The sequence below is a fragment of the Papio anubis genome, chromosome 7 (assembly GCF_008728515.1).
Source record: "Papio anubis isolate 15944 chromosome 7, Panubis1.0, whole genome shotgun sequence".
NCBI classification, from domain to species: Eukaryota; Metazoa; Chordata; class Mammalia; order Primates; family Cercopithecidae; genus Papio; species Papio anubis.
Genome location: NC_044982.1, coordinates 161,721,216 through 161,741,297, shown reverse-complemented (window position 1 = coordinate 161,741,297; position 20,082 = coordinate 161,721,216). Strand labels below are relative to the sequence as shown.

The following is a 20,082-nucleotide window of genomic DNA, read 5'->3' as shown; positions in this document are numbered from 1 at the left end:
TGGAAAAAAACGGGGACTTGAGGACATACCGAATAACATGAAAACAATGTCTGTGGGAGGAAATAGGAGACTGGCAACCTCCTGTGTGGCACAGGGGTACTGGAAACTGGAGTGGGCTTACTACGGTCTTCAAGGTTCTAGGAAACACAGACTGGGTCCCGGGGGATATCAGAACTGTCATTGATTATGGTCTGTGTCCTGAATAGGTGTGGTTTCATCTTTGTTTTCACTGAAACTTGGTAACTCTTCAGTGAACCAAACACTGGAGTGTCCATGCGAATGCATCTTTATGAATTTTAAGATTTTAGAACGTTAGGGAAATAACCAGGTGTTATGCTTGTTATGGAAAAACACACTTTTGAAAATTGAATTGTATGTGGGTATTAATTCACTTGGAAACCGATATCTACTCACTCATTCTACAAATACATATTGACCCCCTGTTGTGCACTTGACACTTCTCTAGGTGCTGGTGATGTGGTAGTGAAACAACACATCAGAAAGCCCTGGCTTGATAGAGCTGATTCCTGAGTTTGTGGAATAAGATGAAAGATTAAACATCAAATAAAAGGTCAGTATTTTTTTAAATGTTTCAATAATAGAGAGATGAAGGTGTCTACATTTATAAGTCCAATACAAAAAGAAGAAATTTCTTAGCAATGATGCATGGATATGTTAATTTTGTATTATCTTATTTAAATACAGTAGATAATGCATCTTGTTTATAACATATTTATTGCATTCAAATTTTGAAAAAAATATGTGTTTACAAATTTAGTCAATTTCTCCATCACTCTTACTAAAAGTCATAAACGCCTCTTTCCAAAGGATCACATTTCTCAAGTTAGCCTTGTAAATTTCTCACTTATAAAGTTTTAAAAATTAATTTCAATGCAGAAAAATAAGTATAAAAATTGAGGAAAACGATAATCATACAACTAATGCTGAATCTGTCTATCCAAAAATAGAGTAACTTTTATATCTACATGGGAAAAAATATTTTTAGTGTTGCATATTTCTTTAAAAAGTCAAAAGGAAACTTTTTATTTTTATTTATCCTGCAAAGTTAACTTAAACGTTGTAAGATTTATGAATTTTTACATCTGACATCTGCTCAATTCCAGAACCTGGCTTCAAAATGATGTAGATCTTGCTAAGGGGAATTTTTAATATTCAAGCATACTTCAGTCTTTCAATATTGTAGTAATTAAATTTAGGAAATGTATTATGAAGTACATAATATGAACTCTAATATTTTAAAAATCCAGTTTTAATGTAATTTTGCAACATACTAAAGGGAAGTTATTAGTTCAAATTAATAAGATTTTTTATATTACTTCATAGTAGAGTGTAGTGAGTAAAACATCCTCCCATTAGGAGGAATTGCTTGACATTAGGGATATTATTAAACATAATTGGAAGGGAGCAAAGAAGAATTAGCAGCTTTTGTAACAAACCAGCAGTCACAGAAATCATTGGAAGAGTATTGCTAATGTAAGGCATCTTGTGTGAATGCTTCAAAGATGGGGAAAACGCTAATGGAAGAGAGGAAGCGATTTTAAATTTACTGATTATTTTGCAAGGTGAAAGGACAGGAGAGTCGTTAGAGCCATATCCTAAATGGGACAAAATATAGAATAATAGTATTTCTTTTTTTTTTTGTTTTTTTTATTGAGACGGAGTCTCGCTCTGTCGCCCAGGCTGGAGTGCAGTGGCCGGATCTCTGCTCACTGCAAGCTCCGCCTCCCGGGTTTACGCCATTCTCCTGGCTCAGCCTCCCGAGTAGCTGGGACTACAGGCGCTCGCCACCACACCCGGCTAGTTTTTTGTACTTTTTAGTAGAGACGGGGTTTCACCGTGTTAGCCAGGATGGTCTCGATCTCCTGACCTTGTGATCCGCCCGTCTCGGCCTCCCAAAGTGCTAGGATTACAGGCTTGAGCCACCGCGCCCGGCCAGAATAATAGTATTTCATAGGCCATTTTAATGATAGAATTATATCACAAAAACAGCACAATCACAAGTGGAGAAAAAAGCCCTCAAATATATAGCTATTAATAGCTAGTTAGAAAAGAAAGGAATTAACAGTGAAGGACATTCTCAGATAATGCTTTTTTCTTATATATATCCAAGAATCTGTAACATCATGCAAATATGTTTATATGTTTGAAACATCACTTTATTATATTATACATTATATTATTATTATGTCAACGTATTTCCTTTACCCATGTCTACTTAGTAAAGAATTACGTGTGAGAGGTCTCGCAGTTTTGCCCACATCCTACAACCATGTTTGCATCTCTGCATTTCAGGCATATGAATGTTAATCTAAAATTTACTGAAATCCTTCAGGGATTCTACAACCACTGTGCATACACAGTGTAAACATTTAACATTATTTGGTATTTTAGAAACTACCAAGCCTTGACACTCACCGTATCATTGAATTAGTATTTTAAAAAAATACCTTCAGAGATAAAAAGAATTTCTTATGTTTTTACCAGGTTGTTGCAGCCTAGTCAAGCTGCTGTAACAAAATACATCAGCTGGGTGACTGGGTGGCTTATAAACGACAGAAATGTATTTCTCATAGTCCTGGGAGCTGGGAAATCCAAAATCAAGGCGCAGGCAAGTGCGGTGTCTGCTGAGGGCCCATTTTCTCACAGATTCTCACAGACAGTGCCTTCTCCCTGTGTCCTCATGAGGTGAAAGGAACACAGGAGCTTTTTTGGGCCGATTTTGTAAGTGCGCCAATTACATAAGAGGGTCTTTCACCTCCCAAAGACCTCAACTCCTAACACCATACCTATATGAGTTTTGGTACCTAATTTATACTTAATACGAAATTTGAGGGAACACAAACATTCAGGCCGTAGTATATATCAATATCATTTTTTTGTATCTTTTCTACTTAATATTTATAAGCAGTATTGAACATCATAATGCCTCTTAACTCATTTCTATTTTCTTCTTTCTCAAATCTTCTTTATTGTGACATTTTTGATCATTTGTATTTGATTTTTTACTTCTCTTCAAATAATCCTTTTTTTTTTTTTTTTTTTTTGAGACGGAGTCTAGCTCTGTCCCAGGCTGGAGTGCACTGGCGCAATCTCCACTCACTGCAAGCTCTGCTTCCCGGGTTCACGCCATTCTCCTGCCTCAGCCTCCCGAATAGCTGGGACTACAGGCGGCGCCGCCACCACGCCGGGCTAATTTTTGTATTTTTAGTAGAGACCGGGTTTCACCGTGTTAGCCAGGATGATCTCGATCTCCTGACCTCGTGATCCGCCCGTCTTGGCCTCCCAAAGTGCTGGGATTACAGGCGTGAGCCCCGTGCCAGGCCAAATAATCCTATTTTCTTATGTAAAAAGTTGGTTGCTCCATTCTCCCCTCATTAATTTCGTTTGTAACATACTAACCTTACTCAGTGCTGTAAGATAAACACAGTTTTCTTAACTGGACCATCAAATAGACTACCTCTTGTAAAGAACTATCAAGCTGTTCATATAAGGTCTAAAACATCATTCAATTTGAAAAGAAATTAAAAATAGGTATTAAATATATATGCAAAAAAGAAAAGTATAACCTAATATTTTTATGAATTTTGAGTCTAAAATTAAATGCTGGTCAATAATGAATTTTTTTATTGTGAAACTAAAATTATTTAATGAAGGTGTTTTACTGTGATATGTATTATTTATAATTTGATAGCCCTTACTCTAGTAAAATGCACAGTGGATTAATAGTTCAAAACCGAGACATGTTTTCAGTTTCTGCTACTATTCAGCTATTTCAGTTTGGAAGTCACCTGCATCTCCAGGTCTAGTGCTTTTCCAGTGGCTTGAGTAGGAAGACAGCCTGGATTATGTCTTGGCACCCTCAAAAGCAATGAGGCAATGACAACTGTCAATGCAAATATAATATTTATCTGTTTATGGAATCCCTTTGTTATTTGCTTTTAAATTTAGATATCTCACTTATACTAGAAATCAATAAAATAAGGAACTGCTGCTCTTAAGATTCAGAAATCTATCTTCTTTCTGACAAGTATAAAACTACTCCATGTAATCCATTTCATGCTTCACATTCTTTGTTTGCTTTTCAAATAGTTACAAAGCTTTCTACTAAGAAATCTTCTCTTTCACATACCCTTGAAACAGAGATGATGAGTAAGTCTTTGAGATGCCCAGGGCTCTAATGGAATGGCAGCTGTTTGATATATTGTAGAGTTGGTTGAGTAATAAAACATTATTTTTTTACATTTTGTTTTACCTAGTACTGTTGCAGAAGTGGGGGGGTGGTTATATAAAGAGACTTATAAACCAGCCTCCTACCTTTTAATCACTGGCATTATAATGGAAGGAACCCACAGACATTTAAGCAAGCTTGAAAAATCATGGAAGACTCTGTGTAGAAAGCAATGTGTGAGTTATCAAAAAGCCAATTAGCATATAATCCATTTAAGTCAGAATGACCATTTCAGGAAGAGAATATAACATAAGCATTGCACAAATGACTCAGGTGAGAACAGCACCAGAAGACATATAAATAACTTTGCATGTCAGGGGCATGGGGATAAGTAGGAGATATGAGAGGAGATGGAGGGAACAAATCATTAATGACATTTTATTTCTTGCTACAGAAATAAAATATTATTGATAAAATTCAATAATTTTATCCTGGAGGTTTTAGGTAGAGAAGTGACCCTACCAGAAGTATGTCTGAAAAAGATTCTTGTATCAGCAGCATGAAGAATAGATCTGACAGGGATCTGAAGCAGGATGAACATTTAATAGATGAGAGGGATGCATAGATCGGCAAAGACAGTGCACATCAGTGAGCCTTCAAAAATGTTTATTGAGTAGAAATGAATTGAAGAATTCTGTTGAAACTTTCCTTTCTCATGTCTTATTTTTAGAAAATGTCAATAGTAGCTACTCAATGGGTTGCTTCAGAGTTACTCAGCTGAACCCCAGTGATGGGGTGAGATAGTTGAAATCCGGGTGAATGACCCATGTCATCACAGATGCTTCAAAAATGTCGTCACTCACTCATCTACAGATGGTCCCATTGTTCCGCATGGTCTTCACAGGTCCTGAGTCTTATGCTGCAGTCTGATGCACAAAATAGTATTCTGCTTTTTGCAGTGAAATTCAACATGCCCCTTAATTATTCCCTTGGCGCTTGGACAAAGGGCATGTCAGGGATTGCACTGACTTTGGTTGTTATGCACACTCCTTGGTTACTAACACTGTTTAAAGATTTTGTTTAATTTTTTCTGTGTCATTTTCAGAAAGTTTTGCCAATAAAATAAATCATTTAGAAGTTTCCTCAATAATTTTCAAAGCTAGGATATACCAAAGAAGAAGCTGCTTTCTGATAATTGAAAGCTGACTGCAACATTTTAATTTTTAAAACATTTTCACATTTTTATAAAAGTGTAATCATAACACTGCCATATAAATGAAAAGAAATATAATTTTTCCCATGTTGGAAATGAATGGTTTAAAAATTGACTTTGGAGAAGTGGGTAAAAGTGCTTAGTTCAACAAAGGAAAAAAATATCTCACCACTAAATATCACTATTTCAATATCCATAGTACGTCTATTGGTGGTAATATTTTGTTAGTTTGGCTTTGGCAATAAAAAATACCATTACACACATAAAATATTTTATCTTTTATATTCATATATGTTTCCAATCCTCATATTCTAAAAAGCCTAAAAACAATGACAAACCCAGTAATACTGACCACCTTGGCAAGCAGACTGTAGCCTCTTATATAGCATTTTATGTGAAAATAAATCAGGGGACCCCAGATAAATGATTAAATCTGAATACCTTGGAAAAAATGTACAGAATTGGTCTCAAACAACTTATTATCCTAAAAAATTAAGGAAGATTTCAAAAACTACATATCAAAAGCTCTCATGGTACAATTGGAAGAGGATTCTATTGTTAGGATGAGGCAATTGTAGCAAAACAAGTGGAAGTTACTGAAAAATTGACTGACATTAATTAGTGATAAAAATGATAATTTTTTTACTTAATAAAAATGCCTTAATCACATTCAGTGAATACTAGGTAACCAGTGCATTCTGTAAAATGAGAAAGAAAGGGAAGGACTCTAGCAATCATCCTAATATTCTTACACAACTGCAACTAAATAATTGATGAAATATTTTTTAAATTAAGAATTCCAGCTGATAAAGGAAAAATGGTTAATAGAATTGTAGTATCATCATATTGTAACCACGAATGAAATTGTAGACACAGAAAATTATTATCAATGGCTGCCTAAATTATTACGAGAAGTGCTGCAGGAGATTAGGCTAACACTTGAACCCACTGTCAATATTAGCATTTAATAAAAACGAAAGGAAAGTGTACACAGTATTTATGTTATAGGAAATATAAATATTTCACTATAAATCCTATAAAATAATTCAATGTATTTCTTTAATAATAAGAGGAGCAAGGAGTAGCAAGAGGGAGTTTGCTACCTGGGAAAGGAAGATGTCAAATGACATGGGAAGTGAGGTGTGGTATGTCAACCAGCTGACAAAGTTCCAAGACTCAAATATGTCATAAGGCTCTAGGTAGCAACCATGGCTCAGAGGCTGTTCCATGAATAGGACATAGACTGAGACTAAGCATGCATATTGTGTGTGTATGTGTGCTCTGGGTTGTGATGGATAAGTTTGGAAGTTCAAGATTTTGGCAGCATAGTTACTGAGGGAATAGATGAGCTGTGGAGGCTGCCTACCTGAGATGTGTTAGGCCACATACATCCAAAAGCACAGAGATCTCAATCAAAATTAAAGCAACTTGTCTAAATTGGGGAGAAAAATAAGATTAGGTAATTGCCTCCTGTGTATTCCAAGAGCAAAGTTTTGGAATCAGTCTTACACACACACACACACACATATAGTGGAGATATATGTCTATAGAGCTATCTATCTATATTCAAGTTTGGAGATCTGTATACCCAAGTTCTGACATAATATAGCAGTATGGTCTTGGATTATTTACTTTATTTCACTGAGGATATTTCTCAACTGTTTAATGAGAACAAACTGTATCTATCACAGTAGAGTTGTGATGATTGAATAAGATATTATACAAAAATGAATATTAAAATATATGTCATATTTTAGGTACTCAGTATTTTCAACAGAGAATAGAAAACTACTTATTTGCTTGTGCTGGGGAAAAATAAGAGGAGGAAGAATAGGGAAACCACACTCTGAGACATGATAGGGAAGACTTGAAAGGAATAACTTCAGTGTTACAGGAATAAAATTGGAGGCTCTTGGTTTATGGTTATCACTCCTTGGTTTACAGCAATAAAGGAACAATGTTGGAAACCAGAAATCCACATTGGACAACATAGATTTGGGGTCCGGACAAGGTACAAAGTCACGAGACAGCTTCTTGAATATAATTATGATTTCCCACAGTCAGAATATACTCAGATACATGAACATGCTTAATCTTGGAGCTGGAAAGATTCTATGGGCCAAGATGACTGGAGGTGATGAGAGAAAACTGAAGAATTGGAGGCGAGCCACCAACAGATGTTGCAGATCCTCCAACGTTGCCTCCAGGCCCTCTTGTTGCTTACTAAATTTGTCAATATTCATTGTGTAAAGGCTGCTGCTTTCTCCTTTTGTCTTGAAAGAATCATATCTTCTGTCAGCTGCCAAACTGAAGATTTGTCTACATTAACGTTCCACCTGAACCTTATCATACTTGATTTAAACAACATTTTCTGGAATCATAGAATGGTGGAATATTAGAAATAGAGCCATTCACAGACATTATGTAATCAACAACACACATTGTACCAAAGAATAAGTGGATCCAAAATCATAATTTTACTTACTTGTAGTTGGTTAACAGCTTTGCATAAGACCTCTTACTCAATTCTGATCTCTTAAAATGCCTCTTATATTACATAATTACTATTAATGCCCGGTAGGAGTGTCTGTGAGAAACACTTGTGGTCCTATGTGATATTATTTTATTCAGAAAACAAAACAAAAACTAAAGCATTTGGTTAATTTGGCTAAATGAAGATTATCTGTCCCACTCTATAACTCGGGGTAACTTTAAATTTATATGATGTTAACAAACAAAAATAGATTTTAAAAAATTACATACCAGAATTTCATTGTCTCTACTTTGTTCTAATATGAATGTTTCATTTCTACAATAATTCCATTAAGAAAAACTCTCCAAAGAAAGGACAGCTAAGGTTTCCTTATTTAGTATTTTGCTGTATACAGGAATTCAGACAAATAATAATCAGATTTTATCAAAATTCTTGCTCTCATTAAACAGACCACAATTTAACTATATAAGAAACTCACCTTTACAAATGAATGTTTTTCAAATATTAATTTGAATGTAATTTAGAACTTGTGCTATATTTTCTTTTGAAAGAAAATATCTTTTGAGTATATGCTACGGCTGCTGCATAGATTGTATGTCTGCGCCCTTAACAGCAAAAGAAATCAGAAAACTAAGTTTCTTATTTATATCTTGGAGAAGGATTCATATTGTAATGAGCTCCACAGTAAAGAAAGTGTGTTTAAAGATATCGGCAAACGTGATACATGGCTGCTTCCAAGGCCCACCCAAGGAGTAGACTAGGCAATGTTTACAATGTTGGTAGAGACTTTCACTTGGAAGATACAGGTGACATGCATTGTATTTTTTAGTGGAGAGGGTGGCTTTCTGGTGGCAGTGGCAGTTTCTGGAATCCAGTGCTCTATTCAGTGCTGCCAGACGTTGTGTCTCTTACCATAGCTTCATGAGTGGGGTCACTGCTGAGAGAATCCTTCCATGCCTTTGGTGGGACTCCCTGATGAACAGATTCTGAGATACAGATACACCCACTAGAGTTCACCTGGGAGTACTTCAAGAGACCCGTTTATAAAAGCGTGAAGGACACAGGATTGGACAGAAAGAGAAGTTGTGCTTTCCTCAAGTTGCATCAGAGCATTCAGCCTATCCCATGGGACACTTAAGAGCTGGGATAGCAATTCATTGTTTTTCCAAATTCAGAAAAGGAGCCAGACTTTGTATCCATCTTAACCAGTCATCAGATGTGGGTTGGTTCTAAAGACAGGGCAGAATCTTAGATGAGGCATCTTCTTTTGGTTGAGGGCAATTTCTTGAGATAGACTCAGCCTTGAACCTTCAACATCCAAGACTTCTGACATCTTAGTCTTGGGAGGAAATTCCAAACAAGGCACCAAAGCAGCAACTCTACTGTGTGGTTTGGATGTCCTTTCTGGCTGTGTATCCTCCAAGCCTAGTGTTGTGGCTCTGGAGACTGTGATACTTCAAAAGCTGAGTCACATGTCTTTTGATTTACTAATTAAAACGGGTTATATTTTATGCAAATAATATTTCTGGCTAATATCACCTTATATTTTCTTAAGTTATTATAAATTTGTACATGATTTTTTATCATGATAACTGAAAATTAGAATGTATCATCAGACATTGTATGCAGATGCCTTACAAGATTTTCCAAGGGTTGTTGCTATGAAAATAGGGAACAGCAACAGTCTTCATATAAGTGTGTTTCCCTTAATCTCTCTTCATATTAGAGATTATAAGTGAAAACTAGGTAGCACAGAGGCAATACATAGCTTATCTTAAGCATTTATATTCTAAACACTATTTTAAGATGGAACTTCTACAACAAGTTCCGTCTTTAACCAGCACTAGAATGAAGTAAGAGAACCAGACTGGGAATGCATTAGTCATTTCTTTACACAAACCAAAGGAGGACAGAAAGAAAGATGAGCTATCCAAATGGCAGCAGCTGGGATAAAATTGAGATACTTGGTTTTGTCTTGCTGTTTCTCCTAACAGACAATTATAAATTATAAATTATAAATATAAAGCCAGGACTACTCCTGTGGGGTAAACTTGCCAAAATGATATGATATAATATATATAAAGACTGAAAAATAAGGTGAACCAGATGAATTTTTTTAAGCTAGAAGCTACTTCCTTTTGCTCATTATCTTCTTCAGTCTTGTGGCCTCTCATTCTCCCAATTCTGATGTGTGACTATGACGATGGCAGGAGTAGTCTCTTGGCAAGAGTTACACAGTGTGGGAACCAGGAAAAAAACAGAGAAAATAGTTTCAAAAAAAGCCAACATGTAGAAGACTGTTCTGGAGAACCTTGAGAGGAATCTCAGTAGTAATCGTAGAGGAAGCACTGGCAGGGAGCTTGGATGCTCTGAAGGCCTGTGGAGTATAGACAGCACTACTGATTTTCAAGTGATGTGGGCTGCTGATAGAAGTATTAAGCTCATGAAGAAAATCTGTGCAGCTCTTGCTGTTGGTCCATCTGCAGAAAGTTTTCTATGCCAGTTTTCTTAATTAGGGTGGGCAGGGAGAGGCACCCTGTTGAGATTAAGTCCACAGCACAATAGAGGAAGAAACTGTTTTTCTTATTGAGCTGCTACCAAGAAATGTGTTAATTATCAAAATAGAAGAACACTTTGTATATGTGGTTAAGTGCAATTCTTAACAAATGCAAAGATTTGAGATGATCTTTGGAATTCTGTTCCAATAAGAAGCAGTGCATCCTACTGAGAACGCTTATGGAACTAACTGTTCTAAGTGTATTTATTTCATCTCTAACCCTGATTTATCTAGAATTCCATGTGCCACTGTGTGTTGGGCCTTTTCCTTTTCAGCCAAAAAAGGGCATTTAGATTATTTTCAACTAGACAAAGATACGTTCTTTAATTTCATTAAAATTTATGCTTATGCTAGAAATTGAAGAATGTTTTGAAATATGAGAATCTTGTAAGCATGGAAAGTTATGGCAGTTTTCCTCATCATAAGGATCACAGTTGACACTCCTATAACAAAAGAAAAGCACAGCAAGTTTGTTTAATCAAAGATTTATGTGACACAGGGGCCTTCATAACATGAAGACCCAAAGATCCAGAAAAAACTGTCTGTTTTATGACTAGGTTTGATGAAGAATGGACAGTTGTGTAGAAATATGATTGGACAAAGGGCTTGACTAATAGTGATAGACAAAGTGGGGAAGCCCAATGAAGGCTGTCTGTCCAGATTTTCTAGGCCTCTCTGAGTGGCATTCCTTACTCTTAGGTATTGGGTAGGACCCGCTGGAATGAGGATCTTTAAGGGAGAAGGGAAGGAGGGAACTTTCTAAGTTTTATAGCTTAGTTTGCGGGAGAGGGGTTCTAGTTTCTATAACCAATTTTAATGAAGAATCCTGGTTTCTATGACTCACTTCAGGGACGAAGGAGGGGCAGGAAACAGGAGGATGGGAGAAGGTGCGATCTTGTTTCTGAAGTCTTCCAGTGTCCTCCTGTTCAAAGTACTCAGCATGTCAAGGCTATGTGCTTTGGCTTATTGTGTTCTGAGTCCCAGAAATCTATACTATTAAGACAAGAAATGTCCAATACCATGGTATCAGATATAAATATTAATAACATAGCCTGGCCGACATGGTGAAACCCCATCTCTACTAAAAATACAAAAAAATTAGCTGGGCATAGTGGCGTGTGCCTGTTATCCCAGGTGCTTGGGAGGATGAGGCAGGAGAATCATTTTTAACTGAGGAGGCAGAGGTTACAGTGAGCCGAGATTAAGAACTCTCTCTCTCTCTATATATATATATATACACACACACACACAGATATATATATACACACACACACACAGATAAATATATATATATATACAGTCTTCTCCTTTTTTTTAGACATATTGGTTTTTTATAGTTTTATAATCTCATCCCTTCTGTAAAATAGGCCAATATGAAGAGTGTTAATAAAGGACTTCAACTCTCTAGCATTCAGTAAGCATTTTAATGAATTTTAACATTTTTATTATTTTGTTTTTATGTTAAATTTCTTCACTGACTTTTAGAATTACATCTGTCTGCCTTTGTGATTTAAGTAAATATACAATGTTTCCTTTTGTTGGAATCTTAAACTTCCTCTTTGACTACTTTTAAAATTCTACTTGATGCATTTAATTTTTTAAAAATGCCATTTATAAATTAACTTGGAAAAAAGACTGAAGCAGGCCTGACTTATAATTTAACCTTCCTTACTGATACATGTGTTCACTTTATATTTTCTTTAACACTTGGGAGATAAAGCAGTCTCTCCTCTACGTTAAATTTCTTCTAAAACTAGGAGATTTATTTGATGACTAATAAATACAATACATTATATTATTGTATTACGTAAATACATCATAATTTCTTATTTATATTACTTATAAAATATTTATACATGAGTATACAATATAGAACCAGGCACAGTAGTGAATAACTATAGTCCTGGCTACTTGGGGAGGCTGAGGTGGGAGGCTTGCTTGAGTACAGGAATTTGAGGCTGTAGTGTGCAATGATCGCACCTATGAAAAGTCACAATATTCGCTCTATTTTAGAAACCAAAATTTGGCCTTCATAATCCTGTTTCATACTAGGTAAGCAAAATAGCCTATATTTGATCTGAAATTAAGCAGGATTATATCTTTACCTATTCTTTCTCTACATCAAAACGATAATATTTCAGTTACTCTTTTTATCCAAAGGCTTTTATTTTCCTAATCTTTAAACCATCTTGCTTAGTCTGGTAACAACTCCGTATTATGAGGATTATAAAGATGTAGATAGTATAGACTTAAATATGAAGACACATTATCACAGGGAAGAACAATATATAAATAAATGGATATACAGTGATGACATATATTAGTTCATGCTGCTATAACAAAATACTATAGCCTGTGTGGTTTATAAACAACAAAAATTCTCATGTCTGTAATACTAGCACTTTGGGAGGCCAAGGTGGAAGGATTGCTTGAGGTCAGAAGTTCGAGACCAGCCTGGGAAAGACCCCATCTCTACAAAAATAAAAATAAAAATAAAAACATTAGCAGGGTGTGGTGGCACATGCCTGTAGTCCTAGCTACTCGGGAGGCTGAGGCAGGAGGACCACTGGAGCCCAGGAGTTCGAGGCTACAGCCTGGGAGGCCGTGAAAACCAGATTTTATTTTATTTTTTCATTCTGTCACCCAGGCTGGAGCACAATGGCGCGATCTCCGTAACTTCCTCCGCCCAGGTTCAAGCGAAGCGATTCTCCTGCCTCAGGCTCTCTCACAAATAGCTGGGGTTACAGGTGCCTGCCACCACGCCTGGCTAATTTTTCTATTTTTAGTAGAGATGGGGTTTCTCCACGTTGGCCAGGCTGGTCTCCAACTCCTGACATCAAGTGATCCGCCCACGTCGGCCTCCCAAAGTGTTGGGATTACAGGAGTGAGCCACTGCCCCCGCCCCAGAATTATATTTCTTACAGTTCTGGTAGCCAGGTTGCCAGCACGATCAGGTTCTGGTGAGGACTCCCTTCTGGGTTGCAGAGTCACCTCCTCACTGCACCCTCACATGGCGGAGAGAGTACTTGTTAGCTCTCTCTCCTCTTCTCGTGTAGGCATGAATCCCATTCCTGAGGGCTTTCATCCTCCTGACCTGATTACCTCTCAAGGGCTTCACCTCCAAACGTTTTCACACTGAAATCAGGGTTTCGATGCATAAATTGTTGGGGGAGCCAGAAACATTTGGTCCATAGCATGCCAAGTACCTGGAAAATATGGGGACACATGGAAAAAGAAGTTTTTGTCCTGGTGAAGGTGGAGTGATTGTATCCACAAAAGCTACAAGAGTTTACATTTGAGCTGTATGTAGAAGAATGGGAGGATTTTCTAAAGATAAGTCACCAAGTGTTGAACAAAGTTATCTTGGAAAGAAATAAAACAACATGTGTATTGATACACAACTTTCCAAATATATTGAGGGCAATTGGGATGATGATTGTGCCCAGTGTTTCCCAATCTTCTTTTCATTATCACTCCTCTCCCTACCAGGATCCCTTTAGATGCTTTTACAAAATCGCCACCATTCTCTCATGAAATGCAATTTCAGCGATGAAGATCTTGTCCTGTAGTGTTAAACGGTGGAGACCCAAACTGTTGTAATTCTGAAGAACATTTCCCCCTCAAGAGCCAGTCGTAGCCACATTGTGGACAATATCATCCTTTTGAGAATGCATGACTCAGTCTAGTAAGATTTTAACCACGTAGGATTCTTGAGAAGGAAGGAAGACTAAGATTAGAGAAGTGAGAAGTATCCAGATATTAGGAAAACTGATGAGTTAGATTCAGGGCTTTGGGTCTCCGTGGGTAAAGACTCAGTGTTAGAAGTGGAGGCATTTTCAGGAAATAGAGAGTAACTTAGTTTAAAAACATAGGAAGGCAGAAGCTCAAGATAGGGGGAAAGTGTGAGAAGGCACCTTTACTATACTATGGAAGATTTGAATATAAGAGGGTCATATAAATTAATTTCTAGGCAAGGAAGAATGCTTTTGAATTGTTCCCATTAATCCTACATTCTAGCTGTGCAAATTCACTTAGGATGTATATCTAGGTAATGATAATGCTGATGTGTTCATTTTCAAGATTTTCAAGGACTGTGTGGAATAGGATGCTGATATGGGCTGCCACATCGTAAACAAGTTTGATTATTCCTCCTTGCCAGTTTAAAACCACCCACCGGGTTTTCAGGAAACACAGTCAAATCTTAGGAAACAAAAAAATACATTTCTCTCTATGTGTGCATTCATGAATATTTACTGTTTTATTCCACTGTCTTGATTCAGGTCATATAAGTATAATTTAATTTTTAGCTTTTACCCTAAAATCATGAGGGTTATTTGCATGTCAATCATTTTATAATCATAAAATATTTCAGAAATAGATTTAGCAAACAATCATAAACAGCATTTATTTTTCTCGTTGTAGTATCAATTACTTCCGGATCCTTTATTTTATAATGGCGTTATGATAGATTTTGATTTCTAGGCACATTTCCAGACTTTGTCAATTCCTGATATTAATGAACAACTCACTGCACATGCTTTAGCCTGTTCTACAATAACAAGGTACTGAAATTAATGACTAGATTGCATGTGCTTCCTTTTCACGAGACGATTTTAGGTTTTGGAATTTCTGAAAATGCAGCAGAAGTACTTAGATCCACTTGGACAAAACCACACCTGGGGCTAGTTTGTACCCACTGCTAGAGGTCAAGGCTGTACAAAGAAGCAATGTTTGGGGCTGTCACCAACGTGACATTTTGACTGTGCAACAATGATGAATGGTTATGGTTTCAGTGAGGTGACAGGGATGCTCTCTCATCATTTTTGTTCTTAGCTTAAAAGACTAAAGATGAAATTTGCTGAGGGATATGCGGAACGTGGGAGAGAAATCTCAAGAAGTTTCTCTTTTTATTATCAGAGCTCATTGCATTCTAACAGTGGGGAGCAATTAGTCACAAAGAAAAAGATACAAGGGTGGTAATGACAGTTGAAAAGAGTAGCAACAATTAAAATTATCCATATGCAATGACTGTGTGTGTGCATGAATGGTTTTGTGTGTGTGTGTGTGTGTGTGTGTGCCTGTGTGAGAGAAAGAGTAATATGCTTATATGTACTAATTGCATTATTGCATATGAGTGCACATTTTATAATTAATTGTCAGTCTCCAATGGAGTGGAGTGGGTAAAACAACCTAGTATCTACGTTTTATTTCAGGAATATGACTGCTATTTCATAAAGAAGATTTATTTCTTACATAATTTTATAAGAATATTTAGTATTCATAACAAATTCTTAGTGAGACCTGTCAGTTTGATTTAAATTGGAGCTAATGGAAGGTCTGTGTTTATTACATAAGATAGTGATTGTTATTGCAGCAGCTTTCTGTCAAGAATTTATCCTTTTAAATTTTAACAATTGTTTTCTACATAGTGGTCATTTATTCATTTGCTGCCACCAATTTATAATTTCTAAAAGAAATCTCAAAATTATGTATCTTAACAATTTCAAATCAGTTACTACTAAACTGATTAGAGTAAAAGCATATATCATCTATTGTAATGAATTAATTACAGCAGATATAGAAACATTTTGCTGTAGTCGTGTTCCCTTTGGTCCTCCTTGTGGTCTAATTTGTCCTTAATGCTTTCTCTGGTTTTCCTTTCTGCCTTACTCCTCCACTTGCATCTGTTTATCCTTCTTTTGCATCATCCTCCGGCCTCTTTAGTATTCACTACTGTGCTTCTTTCCTTTTTCTTCACATCACTCTGTTATTTCTTGCTTCGTGTACATTTTCTATTCCTCATACTTTTCTTCCACTTGCATATCACTTTTACTCAACACTGTCCCCTCTTCTTTCTCCAGTCCTGATGTTATTCCCTCATAAAATGGAAAGACCTTAGGCAAAGACAATGACTTTTAACATTTGCATTTCTGATACTTTGCAAAATGTTTAGGGCATATATATTGATCCATATTGACTAACATTTTCTAATAATGTGTTGCTTAATCTGGGAGTAGGAAGTTTTAATATCTAATTCATGCCAGCACTGTGCAAGATACTAAAAATAATACAATGAATTAGACCTGTTTCTTTTTTTAAGAAATTTATTATCATAAAACTGCAACATCATTTGCTAACCACAAATATATTCACTGTATATCATATCTGCATAGTTTGAATCCATTCCTGCTGCAAGATTTATTCATGATAAATTTATGTCTCCCTAGTTCAATTCAGCTGTTCTCTAAAATTTAACTCAGAAAAATCGTAGTTAGAATCTTGGCCTCCGACACATTCTTCTATCAAAAATATCAACCCCAATACCAGTAAGTGCTACTTTATATCTGCATTTTGACTTTGTACTTGCTGAATGTCATTACTATCAATCACAGATCTGTGTTCTGTATATAGAAGTCTTGCTAAAGATTACTTTGTTTTGGGGTTTATGTGCCAAATAGGATTCATCTCCTACAAGGGTTCTCAAACAAGAGCATATCGAGATAAAGACCCAAAATTTTAGACCAAAAGCAAAGCTGAAGTAAAAGCTTGATTGAAAAATATGTCTTAGGGTAATTTACACCTGCAATCCCACCATTTTGGAAGGTGGAGTGGGCAGATGGCTTGAACCTAGGAGTTCAAGACCAGCCTTGGCAAATGGTGAAACCCCATCTCTACAAAAACACAAAAAAATAGCCAGGCGTGGTGACATATGCCTGTGGTCCCAGCTACTTGGGAGGCTGAGGTGAGAGGATCACTTGAGCCCAGAAGATTGAGGCTTTGGTGAGCCATAATCCACCACTGCACTCCAGCCTGGGCAATGCAGTAAGACCCTGTCTCAAAAATGAAAAAGTAAAATATGCCTTAGTAACAAAGTTAACACTAATATCCTACCTCCTAGTGCAAAATGTAGACCTTTGAACTCACACAGCCAATTTTATCTGAAAAAAAGAAGATAGCAATTTCTAGATCATCATAGAAGTCCTCAACCCTCATCCAGTTACTCAATTACAAAAAAAACAAAAAACAAAAAACAAACAAACAAAAAAAACCCACAAATAAAATAACAGTGAAAGTCAAGATGTGAGCAAGCACATGCTCACACTTCCTCTGCATGACGAATGCTGGAGCAGCATAATAGAGAAAATCAGTCATCTCTAGGTTAGCTTTTTTAGAGATTTCATGAATTGCATCTGAAAAAGGAATTAATCCAAACATGACATATCCCAGAGAGGATATTTTAAAATCTGCATTCCAGCAGCGGTAACTGCCTGCTAAAACCAGAAGCTATAACCAAGCCTGTACTAATTAAGGAGAATTTGGCGGAAAAAATATGTACTCTTTTTGAACCTGACCTAATCATTGAGATATGACATGCATGGGGACTTATGGGAAATCTGAGTTACTCAGTCAGCTCATGGTATTTACTTGGTGGTATCAAGCAGATTATATTCCAGCAAATCATCAGTGATTCAATATCAAGGGCAGAAAATTGTTGGAATTATATAGAAAAAAATAATGGAGACTAGTGAGGTTGATGACTCTTAGAATTGTAGAAGCACAGAATTATGAGGATGTACTCTCAGATAAGAGTGAGAAACTATCGAATGTTTCTGTGCCAAGATCCGTTTAAGGTTCTAGTTAGAAGGCAAAATCATGCAAGGGACACATTATCCAAATAGAAACAGAACCAGAGGAAAGAAGAAGCCTAGTTTTATAAAACAATTGAAACTTGAGGTCAGAATGTAGGTGTCAGGATAAAAAAAATGAAATGGGATGCACAATCACAACTGTGATAATAATTTTAATAATCTTTAAAATACTACATTACAATTACGAAAACAGCATGCTTAATGTTATTATAAACCAAAGAAATCAAATTTAACTGCTTATACATAGTAGCTAAATAATGTTCTTGTTGTGCAGAAAAGCAAAACTAGAAAGGAATAATTCTGTCTTGAACAAAACAATCCTCTGTTCTTTCCACAAGCCTACTGTGTAACATCTCTAGGGATCTACCGTCCATCAGCTTCCTTCCCCGGATGTTCCCTGGAGTGTAGGAGTATGGTTGATGTGGTTACCCAGGGGATTTTATTATTCACGTGGCCACATGAATCGCCACACCTGCTTTAAACCCACTGCTACGATTTAAATGATCATGGTAGGAATGACACCTTCAGCTCTCGTTTTTCTGTCACAACAGTCTGCCTTAACTTCCCTATATTGTATCTTCCAGTCCTCTGGTCATCCACTCAAATCTACCCAGATTCTACTATGTCATCTGTTCCCTCCTTGACCGCTTTCTGTGCTCCACATCCAGCTATTACCTGTCACCATTTTTTCTGGGTCTCATATTTCAACGCTCATCTAGCGATTCAAATATTTTTTTATTGCTGGTTCCACCTCCACGTGGACCTTATTTTGGATTTTATTATGACCTCACAAAAAGGAGTCACTAATGAAAACTAATGAAAACAAAATATATTTTCAATTTAACAAAAGATTAATTTCTCAGAAAAAGCATGTTTTCCTGGTTATTATTTTTGAGTATTGGATTATTATATGTATAATGTGTATATTTATATGTGTTATGTATTACAGTTGACCCTTGAACAATGTGGGGATTAGGGGTGCTGATTTCCCACAAAGGCAAAAATCTGTGTATAACTTTTGACTCCCGAAAAACTTAACTAGTAGCCCACTGTTTACAAGAAGCCTTACCAGTAACATAAACATTCGATTAATGTATATTTTAAATGTTATGTGCATTATGTACTGTATTCTAACACTAAATTAACCTTAAAAAAAGTATTTAAAAATTATAAGGAAGATAAAATATATTTACTGTTTATTAAGTGGAAGTAGGTCATCATAATTTATTAATTCTTATCTTCTCACTGAGTAGGCTGAGGTGGAGGAAGGGGAGTGGCTGGCCTTGCTGTCTCATGGGTAGAGAGGCAGATGTGTGGAGGTTCTAGAAGGGAAGTCAGGAGAAGCAGCCATAGTTGGCCCAACTTTATGAAAATATATAATAATTTCTGACTTTTTTGCTTTTTAATTTCTCTAAAAATGTTCCTAAATGGTAAAAATCTTCTACCATGTACTTTAGTTTCAGTGCCATATCAAAGAAGGCTGCTTGTAGTAAGAGAACTCAAAAGCAGTCTTGAATAATTGGAAACCTTCTGACCGATTGTCAAAAGTCAACTTGTTTTCTGGCATTGCGTCTTTTACATCTTCCCCATCATCATTATCTGGCACTAGTTTGGAAACACTCATCTCTATCAAGTAATCTTCTGTTAATTCCTCTTGTGCGGTGTCTGTTAACTCTTGAATTTCTCCAAGACTCATATCTTGAAACTCTTCATACTTCACCTTCTTTGCTATATCCACAGTCTCTTTTATTATGTCCTAGATTGGCTCTGTCAGAAATCCTGTGAAGTCATGCACAGTTTTCTGGATGCTGTTTTCTCCAGCAGCAATTTATTGTTTCAAGCTCAATGGTTTTCATTGCTTTTCTGTAACAATGATGGCAAATGTAGCAGTGTAAATCTTCCAGATGTTCTATCAGGGTTCTCTTCCATAGAGCTGAAAATTACTCCCATAGAGCACCGTGCGCAATGAGCCTTAAACGT

The 20,082-nt window shown here is 36.4% G+C and overlaps 1 long non-coding RNA gene across 1 annotated transcript; it reads left to right on the top strand.

Annotated features, from left to right (window-relative positions):
• Positions 1–472: 472 nt before the first annotated feature.
• LOC116275893 lies at positions 473–19,018 on the top strand. The gene is made up of 3 exons (XR_004185343.1): positions 473–571; positions 16,681–16,779; positions 18,441–19,018. It is a non-coding gene; the product is annotated as an uncharacterized LOC116275893 (long non-coding RNA).
• The last annotated feature ends 1,064 nt before the right edge of the window (positions 19,019–20,082 follow it).